The following is a 13,627-nucleotide window of genomic DNA, read 5'->3' as shown; positions in this document are numbered from 1 at the left end:
CTCCATTCTTCAACTCGCTTTCTTGGGAGCTGGCCGCAAAAGCGCAGGATTGCTTCAGGCCGTATTCTGGTTCCTGGCGGCAGGCTGAGCCTGTGGTTAATTCTTCTTCCTGATGGGAAAATAGAATGACCTGTGCCTGCCCCAACACCTAGAGCTAGTCTCTCATTGGTTCCCCCTCTTCCCGTTCATCCTCAGGACAATTAGCAACCTCTACGGAACAGGAGGATAAAGGTGCTGATTCTCCAAGGAGGGAGATTGCTAGTAAAGCGGCTGGAATGGCGAACCGGAGCACAAGGAGATGAGAAATGAGGTGCGTTTTAGAAACCTTTCCCGATCACACGGTGTACCATCTTCGGGGTTTCTCATGCATGTTTTCAATGTAGGACGATGCCCTTGAACCTGGAGATTTGGGACCCATGGGATGGGTACCACGCCGTATTACTTTAAAGGGTCTGCGTTTTCTCACCCAACCTCACCAAACCTCTCAGCCTCAAGAGTGTCCACCCTTATGTCTCAATCAGCTGTGGGTCTAGATATGGTCAATCCAGGTGGCATCACAGCCCCTGAACGAATTTTGTAAGAATTTCTCTCTCTTTCACTGTCTTTGTTTCACGGGTTTTGAAACGTAATTGATTTTTATAATGGGGTTTAGCTGCTTTTCACTGCTGTGTTTATGCCGCTTTACACCCATTTGACTCACTTACAGAGAGATATCAATACATAGGTTTTAAGATTCTTACTAGTCAGATATATTCTTGGGCGGTGAATAGGGGGTGTTGAGTCCAGTTCACTGAGCAAGGAGTAGGTCTTGTCTATTACATATTGGGTTTCTGGAACGGTATCTGAGCTAATTTGAAACCCGTGTTTTATGCATCACCCCACCTCACCTTTCCCGTTAAGCAGCCATAGTGTGTTTTCTAAACGTGTGACTCTGTTCTGTTTTGTAATTCAGTTCAAGGGTAGCGGTTTTTACATTCCCTCTATGAGTGATATCTTATGATAAGTGTCTTTTTCTGTGTGACTTATTTCACTTAGAATCGTCATATCTAAATCCACTCATCATGCTGCTACTAGCCTTATGACATTGATTTCATGGCTGAGTGATATTCCATTGTACATAAGGACCGCAACTTCTTTATCCATTCTTCTCTTTCCTGGGATATTTAAGGTGTAGCGAAGTGGAGATTCTTGTCAACAGAGTAGCCCAAAACTTTGGGGTGCCTGTGGCTTGCTGAGTTTTAGTTTTCCGAATTTATACGCCCATGAGTGGAAGTGCGCTATGCTCTCTAAGCTGAGTTTTTTAGATGTTTCAGGACACACTGTACACTTCTCCAGAGTGGCTGTTGGCAATTTACATCCCGCCCATCAGCGTAGCAAGGCTCCCATTTCTCCATGGCCTGTCCTGCATTTCTGGTTTTGACACTTTATTCAGCATGGCCCTTTTGACCGATGGGAAGCGAGACTTCTTTGTAGCGCTGATTCGCCTTTCCAGGTTGCTTGGTTGGCCAAAAAGGGCGTATGCGTTTTTTCCTGAATATATTCAGGAAAAAACGCATACGCCCTTTTTGGCCAAGGGCATCATTGTCGAGGTTTTGCCGCTTTTCCTGTGCTTTAAAGGCGATTCGAATCTACCTCCTGAAATCTGTTTCCTGCAATTCTGCCTTGCTTTCAAATCCTCTTCGTTGCCTTCCCTCAATATATTTGTGGACGAGAGTTATCATTTCTAAGTCTGCAGGTTTGTGAATTGCAGTGCCCCTGAGCTCCATTCTTCAACTCGCTTTCTTGGGAGCTGGCCGCAAAAGCGCAGGATTGCTTCAGGCCGTATTCTGGTTCCTGGCGGCAGGCTGAGCCTGTGGTTAATTCTTCTTCCTGATGGGAAAATAGAATGACCTGTGCCTGCCCCAACACCTAGAGCTAGTCTCTCATTGGTTCCCCCTCTTCCCGTTCATCCTCAGGACAATTAGCAACCTGTACGGAACAGGAGGATAAAGGTGCTGATTCTCCAAGGAGGGAGATTGCTAGTAAAGCGGCTGGAATGGCGAACCGGAGCACAAGGAGATGAGAAATGAGGTGCGTTTTAGAAACCTTTCCCGATCACACGGTGTACCATCTTCGGGGTTTCTCATGCATGTTTTCAATGTAGGACGATGCCCTTGAACCTGGAGATTTGGGACCCATGGGATGGGTACCACGCCGTATTACTTTAAAGGGTCTGCGTTAGCTCAGCCAACCTCACCAAACCTCTCAGCCCCACGAGTGTCCACCCTTATGTCTCAATCAGCTGTGGGTCTAGATATGGTCAATCCAGGTGGCATCACAGCCCCTGAACGAATTTTGTAAGAATTTCTCTCTCTTTCACTGTCTTTGTTTCACGGGTTTCTTAAAGTAATTGATTTTTATAATGGGGTTTAGCTGCTTTTCACTGCTGTGTTTATGCCGCTTTACACCCACTTGACTCACTTACAGAGAGATATCAATACATAGGTTTTAAGATTCTTACTAGTCAGATATATTCTTGGGCGGTGAATAGGGGGTGTTGAGTCCAGTTCACTGAGCAAGGAGTAGGTCTTGTCTATTACATATTGGGTTTCTGGAACGGTATCTGAGCTAATTTGAAACCCTTGTTTTATGCATCACCCCACCTCACCTTTCCCGTTAAGCAGCCATAGTGTGTTTTCTAAACGTGTGACTCTGTTCTGTTTTGTAATTCAGTTCAAGGGTAGCGGTTTTGACATTCCCTCTATAAGTGATATCTCATGATAAGTGTCTTTTTCTGTGTGACTTATTTCACTTAGAATCGTCGTACCTAAATCCACTCATCATGCTGCTACTAGCCTTATGACGTTGATTTCATGGCTGAGTGATATTCCATTGTACATAAGGACCACAACTTCTTTATCCATTCTTCTCTTTCCTGGGATATTTAAGGTGTAACGAAGTGGAGGTTCTTATCAACAGAGCAGCCCAAAACTTTGGGGTGCCTGTGTCTTGCTGATTTTTAGTTTTCCCAATTTATACGCCCATGAGAGGAAGTGCCCTATGGTCTCTAAGCTGAGTTTTTTAGATGTTTCAGGACACACCGTACACTTCTCCAGTGTGGCTGTTGGCAATTTACATCCCGCCCATCAGCGTAGCAAGGCTCCCATTTCTCCAAGGCCTGTCCAGCATTTCTGCTTTTGACACTTTATTCAGCATGGCCCTTTTGACCGATGGGAAGCGAGACTTCTTTGTAGCGCTGATTTGCCTTTCCAGGTTGCTTGGTTGGCCAAAAAGGGCGTATGCGTTTTTTCCTGAATATATTCAGGAAAAAACGCATACGCCCTTTTTGGCCAAGGGCATCATTGTCGAGGTTTTGCCGCTTTTCCTCTGCTTTAAAGGCGATTCGAATCTACCTCCTGAAATCTGTTTCCTGCAATTCTGCCTTGCTTTCAAATCCTCTTCGTTGCCTTCCCTCAATATATTTGTGGACGAGAGTTATCATTTCTAAGTCTGCAGGTTTGTGAATTGCAGTGCCCCTGAGCTCCATTCTTCAACTCGCTTTCTTGGGAGCTGGCCGCAAAAGCGCAGGATTGCTTCAGGCCGTATTCTGGTTCCTGGCGGCAGGCTGAGCCTGTGGTTAATTCTTCTTCCTGATGGGAAAATAGAATGACCTGTGCCTGCCCCAACACCTAGAGCTAGTCTCTCATTGGTTCCCCCTCTTCCCGTTCATCCTCAGGACAATTAGCAACCTCTACGGAACAGGAGGATAAAGGTGCTGATTCTCCAAGGAGGGAGATTGCTAGTAAAGCGGCTGGAATGGTGAACCGGAGCACAAGGAGATGAGAAATGAGGTGCGTTTTAGAAACCTTTCCCGATCACACGGTGTACCATCTTCGGGGTTTCTCATGCATGTTTTCAATGTAGGACGATGCCCTTGAACCTGGAGATTTGGGACCCATGGGATGGGTACCACGCCGTATTACTTTAAAGGGTCTGCGTTTTCTCACCCAACCTCACCAAACCTCTCAGCCCCAAGAGTGTCCACCCTTATGTCTCAATCAGCTGTGGGTCTAGATATGGTCAATCCAGGTGGCATCACAGCCCCTGAACGAATTTTGTAAGAATTTCTCTCTCTTTCACTGTCTTTGTTTCACGGGTTTTGAAACGTAATTGATTTTTATAATGGGGTTTAGCTGCTTTTCACTGCTGTGTTTATGCCGCTTTACACCCATTTGACTCACTTACAGAGAGATATCAATACATAGGTTTTAAGATTCTTACTAGTCAGATATATTCTTGGGCGGTGAATAGGGGGTGTTGAGTCCAGTTCACTGAGCAAGGAGTAGGTCTTGTCTATTACATATTGGGTTTCTGGAACGGTATCTGAGCTAATTTGAAACCCGTGTTTTATGCATCACCCCACCTCACCTTTCCCGTTAAGCAGCCATAGTCTGTTTTCTAAACGTGTGACTCTGTTCTGTTTTGTAATTCAGTTCAAGGGTAGCGGTTTTTACATTCCCTCTATGAGTGATATCTTATGATAAGTGTCTTTTTCTGTGTGACTTATTTCACTTAGAATCGTCATATCTAAATCCACTCATCATGCTGCTACTAGCCTTATGACATTGATTTCATGGCTGAGTGATATTCCATTGTACATAAGGACCGCAACTTCTTTATCCATTCTTCTCTTTCCTGGGATATTTAAGGTGTAGCGAAGTGGAGGTTCTTGTCAACAGAGTAGCCCAAAACTTTGGGGTGCCTGTGGCTTGCTGAGTTTTAGTTTTCCGAATTTATACGCCCATGAGTGGAAGTGCGCTATGCTCTCTAAGCTGAGTTTTTTAGATGTTTCAGGACACACTGTACACTTCTCCAGAGTGGCTGTTGGCAATTTACATCCCGCCCATCAGCGTAGCAAGGCTCCCATTTCTCCATGGCCTGTCCTGCATTTCTGGTTTTGACACTTTATTCAGCATGGCCCTTTTGACCGATGGGAAGCGAGACTTCTTTGTAGCGCTGATTCGCCTTTCCAGGTTGCTTGGTTGGCCAAAAAGGGCGTATGCGTTTTTTCCTGAATATATTCAGGAAAAAACGCATACGCCCTTTTTGGCCAAGGGCATCATTGTCGAGGTTTTGCCGCTTTTCCTGTGCTTTAAAGGCGATTCGAATCTACCTCCTGAAATCTGTTTCCTGCAATTCTGCCTTGCTTTCAAATCCTCTTCGTTGCCTTCCCTCAATATATTTGTGGACGAGAGTTATCATTTCTAAGTCTGCAAGTTTGTGAATTGCAGTGCCCCTGAGCTCCATTCTTCAACTCGCTTTCTTGGGAGCTGGCCGCAAAAGCGCAGGATTGCTTCAGGCCGTATTCTGGTTCCTGGCGGCAGGCTGAGCCTGTGGTTAGTTCTTCTTCCTGATGGGAAAATAGAATGACCTGTGCCTGCCCCAACACCTAGAGCTAGTCTCTCATTGGTTCCCCCTCTTCCCGTTCATCCTCAGGACAATTAGCAACCTGTACGGAACAGGAGGATAAAGGTGCTGATTCTCCAAGGAGGGAGATTGCTAGTAAAGCGGCTGGAATGGCGAACCGGAGCACAAGGAGATGAGAAATGAGGTGCGTTTTAGAAACCTTTCCCGATCACACGGTGTACCATCTTCGGGGTTTCTCATGCATGTTTTCAATGTAGGACGATGCCCTTGAACCTGGAGATTTGGGACCCATGGGATGGGTACCACGCCGTATTACTTTAAAGGGTCTGCGTTAGCTCAGCCAACCTCACCAAACCTCTCAGCCCCACGAGTGTCCACCCTTATGTCTCAATCAGCTGTGGGTCTAGATATGGTCAATCCAGGTGGCATCACAGCCCCTGAACGAATTTTGTAAGAATTTCTCTCTCTTTCACTGTCTTTGTTTCACGGGTTTTTTAAAGTAATTGATTTTTATAATGGGGTTTAGCTGCTTTTCACTGCTGTGTTTATGCCGCTTTACACCCACTTGACTCACTTACAGAGAGATATCAATACATAGGTTTTAAGATTCTTACTAGTCAGATATATTCTTGGGCGGTGAATAGGGGGTGTTGAGTCCAGTTCACTGAGCAAGGAGTAGGTCTTGTCTATTACATATTGGGTTTCTGGAACGGTATCTGAGCTAATTTGAAACCCTTGTTTTATGCATCACCCCACCTCACCTTTCCCGTTAAGCAGCCATAGTGTGTTTTCTAAACGTGTGACTCTGTTCTGTTTTGTAATTCAGTTCAAGGGTAGCGGTTTTGACATTCCCTCTATAAGTGATATCTCATGATAAGTGTCTTTTTCTGTGGGACTTATTTCACTTAGAATCGTCGTGCCTAAATCCACTCATCATGCTGCTACTAGCCTTATGACGTTGATTTCATGGCTGAGTGATATTCCATTGTACATAAGGACCACAACTTCTTTATCCATTCTTCTCTTTCCTGGGATATTTAAGGTGTAACGAAGTGGAGGTTCTTGTCAACAGAGCAGCCCAAAACTTTGGGGTGCCTGTGTCTTGCTGATTTTTAGTTTTCCCAATTTATACGCCCATGAGAGGAAGTGCCCTATGGTCTCTAAGCTGAGTTTTTTAGATGTTTCAGGACACACCGTACACTTCTCCAGTGTGGCTGTTGGCAATTTACATCCCGCCCATCCGCGTAGCAAGGCTCCCATTTCTCCAAGGCCTGTCCAGCATTTCTGGTTTTGACACTTTATTCATCATGGCCCTTTTGACCGATGGGAAGCGAGACTTCTTTGTAGCGCTGATTTGCCTTTCCAGGTTGCTTGGTTGGCCAAAAAGGGCGTATGCGTTTTTTCCTGAATATATTCAGGAAAAAACGCATACGCCCTTTTTGGCCAAGGGCATCATTGTCGAGGTTTTGCCGCTTTTCCTGTGCTTTAAAGGCGATTCGAATCTACCTCCTGAAATCTGTTTCCTGCAATTCTGCCTTGCTTTCAAATCCTCTTCGTTGCCTTCCCTCAATATATTTGTGGACGAGAGTTATCATTTCTAAGTCTGCAGGTTTGTGAATTGCAGTGCCCCTGAGCTCCATTCTTCAACTCGCTTTCTTGGGAGCTGGCCGCAAAAGCGCAGGATTGCTTCAGGCCGTATTCTGCTTCCTGGCGGCAGGCTGAGCCTGTGGTTAATTCTTCTTCCTGATGGGAAAATAGAATGACCTGTGCCTGCCCCAACACCTAGAGCTAGTCTCTCATTGGTTCCCCCTCTTCCCGTTCATCCTCAGGACAATTTGCAACCTGTACGGAACAGGAGGATAAAGGTGCTGATTCTCCAAGGAGGGAGATTGCTAGTAAAGCGGCTGGAATGGCGAACCGGAGCACAAGGAGATGAGAAATGAGGTGCGTTTTAGAAACCTTTCCCGATCACACGGTGTACCATCTTCGGGGTTTCTCATGCATGTTTTCAATGTAGGACGATGCCCTTGAACCTGGAGATTTGGGACCCATGGGATGGGTACCACGCCGTATTACTTTAAAGGGTCTGCGTTAGCTCAGCCAACCTCACCAAACCTCTCAGCCCCACGAGTGTCCACCCTTATGTCTCAATCAGCTGTGGGTCTAGATATGGTCAATCCAGGTGGCATCACAGCCCCTGAACGAATTTTGTAAGAATTTCTCTCTCTTTCACTGTCTTTGTTTCACGGGTTTTTTAAAGTAATTGATTTTTATAATGGGGTTTAGCTGCTTTTCACTGCTGTGTTTATGCCGCTTTACACCCACTTGACTCACTTACAGAGAGATATCAATACATAGGTTTTAAGATTCTTACTAGTCAGATATATTCTTGGGCGGTGAATAGGGGGTGTTGAGTCCAGTTCACTGAGCAAGGAGTAGGTCTTGTCTATTACATATTGGGTTTCTGGAACGGTATCTGAGCTAATTTGAAACCCTTGTTTTATGCATCACCCCACCTCACCTTTCCCGTTAAGCAGCCATAGTGTGTTTTCTAAACGTGTGACTCTGTTCTGTTTTGTAATTCAGTTCAAGGGTAGCGGTTTTGACATTCCCTCTATAAGTGATATCTCATGATAAGTGTCTTTTTCTGTGGGACTTATTTCACTTAGAATCGTCGTGCCTAAATCCACTCATCATGCTGCTACTAGCCTTATGACGTTGATTTCATGGCTGAGTGATATTCCATTGTACATAAGGACCACAACTTCTTTATCCATTCTTCTCTTTCCTGGGATATTTAAGGTGTAACGAAGTGGAGGTTCTTGTCAACAGAGCAGCCCAAAACTTTGGGGTGCCTGTGTCTTGCTGATTTTTAGTTTTCCCAATTTATACGCCCATGAGAGGAAGTGCCCTATGGTCTCTAAGCTGAGTTTTTTAGATGTTTCAGGACACACCGTACACTTCTCCAGTGTGGCTGTTGGCAATTTACATCCCGCCCATCCGCGTAGCAAGGCTCCCATTTCTCCAAGGCCTGTCCAGCATTTCTGGTTTTGACACTTTATTCAGCATGGCCCTTTTGACCGATGGGAAGCGAGACTTCTTTGTAGCGCTGATTTGCCTTTCCAGGTTGCTTGGTTGGCCAAAAAGGGCGTATGCGTTTTTTCCTGAATATATTCAGGAAAAAACGCATACGCCCTTTTTGGCCAAGGGCATCATTGTCGAGGTTTTGCCGCTTTTCCTGTGCTTTAAAGGCGATTCGAATCTACCTCCTGAAATCTGTTTCCTGCAATTCTGCCTTGCTTTCAAATCCTCTTTGTTGCCTTCCCTCAATATATTTGTGGACGAGAGTTAGCATTTCTAAGTCTGCAGGTTTGTGAATTGCAGTGCCCCTGAGCTCCATTCTTCAACTCGCTTTCTTGGGAGCTGGCCGCAAAAGCGCAGGATTGCTTCAGGCCGTATTCTGGTTCCTGGCGGCAGGCTGAGCCTGTGGTTAATTCTTCTTCCTGATGGGAAAATAGAATGACCTGTGCCTGCCCCAACACCTAGAGCTAGTCTCTCATTGGTTCCCCCTCTTCCCGTTCATCCTCAGGACAATTTGCAACCTGTACGGAACAGGAGGATAAAGGTGCTGATTCTCCAAGGAGGGAGATTGCTAGTAAAGCGGCTGGAATGGCGAACCGGAGCACAAGGAGATGAGAAATGAGGTGCGTTTTAGAAACCTTTCCCGATCACACGGTGTACCATCTTCGGGGTTTCTCATGCATGTTTTCAATGTAGGACGATGCCCTTGAACCTGGAGATTTGGGACCCATGGGATGGGTACCACGCCGTATTACTTTAAAGGGTCTGCGTTAGCTCAGCCAACCTCACCAAACCTCTCAGCCCCACGAGTGTCCACCCTTATGTCTCAATCAGCTGTGGGTCTAGATATGGTCAATCCAGGTGGCATCACAGCCCCTGAACGAATTTTGTAAGAATTTCTCTCTCTTTCACTGTCTTTGTTTCACGGGTTTTTTAAAGTAATTGATTTTTATAATGGGGTTTAGCTGCTTTTCACTGCTGTGTTTATGCCGCTTTACACCCACTTGACTCACTTACAGAGAGATATCAATACATAGGTTTTAAGATTCTTACTAGTCAGATATATTCTTGGGCGGTGAATAGGGGGTGTTGAGTCCAGTTCACTGAGCAAGGAGTAGGTCTTGTCTATTACATATTGGGTTTCTGGAACGGTATCTGAGCTAATTTGAAACCCTTGTTTTATGCATCACCCCACCTCACCTTTCCCGTTAAGCAGCCATAGTGTGTTTTCTAAACGTGTGACTCTGTTCTGTTTTGTAATTCAGTTCAAGGGTAGCGGTTTTGACATTCCCTCTATAAGTGATATCTCATGATAAGTGTCTTTTTCTGTGTGACTTATTTCACTTAGAATCGTCGTACCTAAATCCACTCATCATGCTGCTACTAGCCTTATGACGTTGATTTCATGGCTGAGTGATATTCCATTGTACATAAGGACCACAACTTCTTTATCCATTCTTCTCTTTCCTGGGATATTTAAGGTGTAACGAAGTGGAGGTTCTTGTCAACAGAGCAGCCCAAAACTTTGGGGTGCCTGTGTCTTGCTGATTTTTAGTTTTCCCAATTTATACGCCCATGAGAGGAAGTGCCCTATGGTCTCTAAGCTGAGTTTTTTAGATGTTTCAGGACACACCGTACACTTCTCCAGTGTGGCTGTTGGCAATTTACATCCCGCCCATCCGCGTAGCAAGGCTCCCATTTCTCCAAGGCCTGTCCAGCATTTCTGGTTTTGACACTTTATTCATCATGGCCCTTTTGACCGATGGGAAGCGAGACTTCTTTGTAGCGCTGATTTGCCTTTCCAGGTTGCTTGGTTGGCCAAAAAGGGCGTATGCGTTTTTTCCTGAATATATTCAGGAAAAAACGCATACGCCCTTTTTGGCCAAGGGCATCATTGTCGAGGTTTTGCCGCTTTTCCTCTGCTTTAAAGGCGATTCGAATCTACCTCCTGAAATCTGTTTCCTGCAATTCTGCCTTGCTTTCAAATCCTCTTCGTTGCCTTCCCTCAATATATTTGTGGACGAGAGTTATCATTTCTAAGTCTGCAGGTTTGTGAATTGCAGTGCCCCTGAGCTCCATTCTTCAACTCGCTTTCTTGGGAGCTGGCCGCAAAAGCGCAGGATTGCTTCAGGCCGTATTCTGGTTCCTGGCGGCAGGCTGAGCCTGTGGTTAATTCTTCTTCCTGATGGGAAAATAGAATGACCTGTGCCTGCCCCAACACCTAGAGCTAGTCTCTCATTGGTTCCCCCTCTTCCCGTTCATCCTCAGGACAATTAGCAACCTGTACGGAAAAGGAGGATAAAGGTGCTGATTCTCCAAGGAGGGAGATTGCTAGTAAAGCGGCTGGAATGGTGAACCGGAGCACAAGGAGATGAGAAATGAGGTGCGTTTTAGAAACCTTTCCCGATCACACGGTGTACCATCTTCGGGGTTTCTCATGCATGTTTTCAATGTAGGACGATGCCCTTGAACCTGGAGATTTGGGACCCATGGGATGGGTACCACGCCGTATTACTTTAAAGGGTCTGCGTTTTCTCACCCAACCTCACCAAACCTCTCAGCCCCAAGAGTGTCCACCCTTATGTCTCAATCAGCTGTGGGTCTAGATATGGTCAATCCAGGTGGCATCACAGCCCCTGAACGAATTTTGTAAGAATTTCTCTCTCTTTCACTGTCTTTGTTTCACGGGTTTTGAAACGTAATTGATTTTTATAATGGGGTTTAGCTGCTTTTCACTGCTGTGTTTATGCCGCTTTACACCCATTTGACTCACTTACAGAGAGATATCAATACATAGGTTTTAAGATTCTTACTAGTCAGATATATTCTTGGGCGGTGAATAAGGGGTGTTGAGTCCAGTTCACTGAGCAAGGAGTAGGTCTTGTCTCTTACATATTGGGTTTCTGGAACGGTATCTGAGCTAATTTGAAACCCGTGTTTTATGCATCACCCCACCTCACCTTTCCCGTTAAGCAGCCATAGTGTGTTTTCTAAACGTGTGACTCTGTTCTGTTTTGTAATTCAGTTCAAGGGTAGCGGTTTTTACATTCCCTCTATGAGTGATATCTTATGATAAGTGTCTTTTTCTGTGTGACTTATTTCACTTAGAATCGTCATATCTAAATCCACTCATCATGCTGCTACTAGCCTTATGACATTGATTTCATGGCTGAGTGATATTCCATTGTACATAAGGACCGCAACTTCTTTATCCATTCTTCTCTTTCCTGGGATATTTAAGGTGTAGCGAAGTGGAGGTTCTTGTCAACAGAGTAGCCCAAAACTTTGGGGTGCCTGTGGCTTGCTGAGTTTTAGTTTTCCGAATTTATACGCCCATGAGTGGAAGTGCGCTATGCTCTCTAAGCTGAGTTTTTTAGATGTTTCAGGACACACTGTACACTTCTCCAGAGTGGCTGTTGGCAATTTACATCCCGCCCATCAGCGTAGCAAGGCTCCCATTTCTCCATGGCCTGTCCTGCATTTCTGGTTTTGACACTTTATTCAGCATGGCCCTTTTGACCGATGGGAAGCGAGACTTCTTTGTAGCGCTGATTCGCCTTTCCAGGTTGCTTGGTTGGCCAAAAAGGGCGTATGCGTTTTTTCCTGAATATATTCAGGAAAAAACGCATACGCCCTTTTTGGCCAAGGGCATCATTGTCGAGGTTTTGCCGCTTTTCCTGTGCTTTAAAGGCGATTCGAATCTACCTCCTGAAATCTGTTTCCTGCAATTCTGCCTTGCTTTCAAATCCTCTTCGTTGCCTTCCCTCAATATATTTGTGGACGAGAGTTATCATTTCTAAGACTGCAGGTTTGTGAATTGCAGTGCCCCTGAGCTCCATTCTTCAACTCGCTTTCTTGGGAGCTGGCCGCAAAAGCGCAGGATTGCTTCAGGCCGTATTCTGGTTCCTGGCGGCAGGCTGAGCCTGTGGTGAATTCTTCTTCCTGATGGGAAAATAGAATGACCTGTGCCTGCCCCAACACCTAGAGCTAGTCTCTCATTGGTTCCCCCTCTTCCCGTTCATCCTCAGGACAATTAGCAACCTGTACGGAACAGGAGGATAAAGGTGCTGATTCTCCAAGGAGGGAGATTGCTAGTAAAGCGGCTGGAATGGCGAACCGGAGCACAAGGAAATGAGAAATGAGGTGCGTTTTAGAAACCTTTCCCGATCACACGGTGTACCATCTTCGGGGTTTCTCATGCATGTTTTCAATGTAGGACGATGCCCTTGAACCTGGAGATTTGGGACCCATGGGATGGGTACCACGCCGTATTACTTTAAAGGGTCTGCGTTAGCTCAGCCAACCTCACCAAACCTCTCAGCCCCACGAGTGTCCACCCTTATGTCTCAATCAGCTGTGGGTCTAGATATGGTCAATCCAGGTGGCATCACAGCCCCTGAACGAATTTTGTAAGAATTTCTCTCTCTTTCACTGTCTTTGTTTCACGGGTTTTTTAAAGTAATTGATTTTTATAATGGGGTTTAGCTGCTTTTCACTGCTGTGTTTATGCCGCTTTACACCCACTTGACTCACTTACAGAGAGATATCAATACATAGGTTTTAAGATTCTTACTAGTCAGATATATTCTTGGGCGGTGAATAGGGGGTGTTGAGTCCAGTTCACTGAGCAAGGAGTAGGTCTTGTCTATTACATATTGGGTTTCTGGAACGGTATCTGAGCTAATTTGAAACCCTTGTTTTATGCATCACCCCACCTCACCTTTCCCGTTAAGCAGCCATAGTGTGTTTTCTAAACGTGTGACTCTGTTCTGTTTTGTAATTCAGTTCAAGGGTAGCGGTTTTGACATTCCCTCTATAAGTGATATCTCATGATAAGTGTCTTTTTCTGTGGGACTTATTTCACTTAGAATCGTCGTGCCTAAATCCACTCATCATGCTGCTACTAGCCTTATGACGTTGATTTCATGGCTGAGTGATATTCCATTGTACATAAGGACCACAACTTCTTTATCCATTCTTCTCTTTCCTGGGATATTTAAGGTGTAACGAAGTGGAGGTTCTTGTCAACAGAGCAGCCCAAAACTTTGGGGTGCCTGTGTCTTGCTGATTTTTAGTTTTCCCAATTTATACGCCCATGAGAGGAAGTGCCCTATGGTCTCTAAGCTGAGTTTTTTAGATG

This window comes from Balaenoptera borealis (assembly GCF_965194805.1).
Source record: "Balaenoptera borealis genome assembly, chromosome: 9".
NCBI lineage: Eukaryota > Metazoa > Chordata > Mammalia > Artiodactyla > Balaenopteridae > Balaenoptera > Balaenoptera borealis.
Note: the sequence above shows the minus strand (reverse complement) of the source record.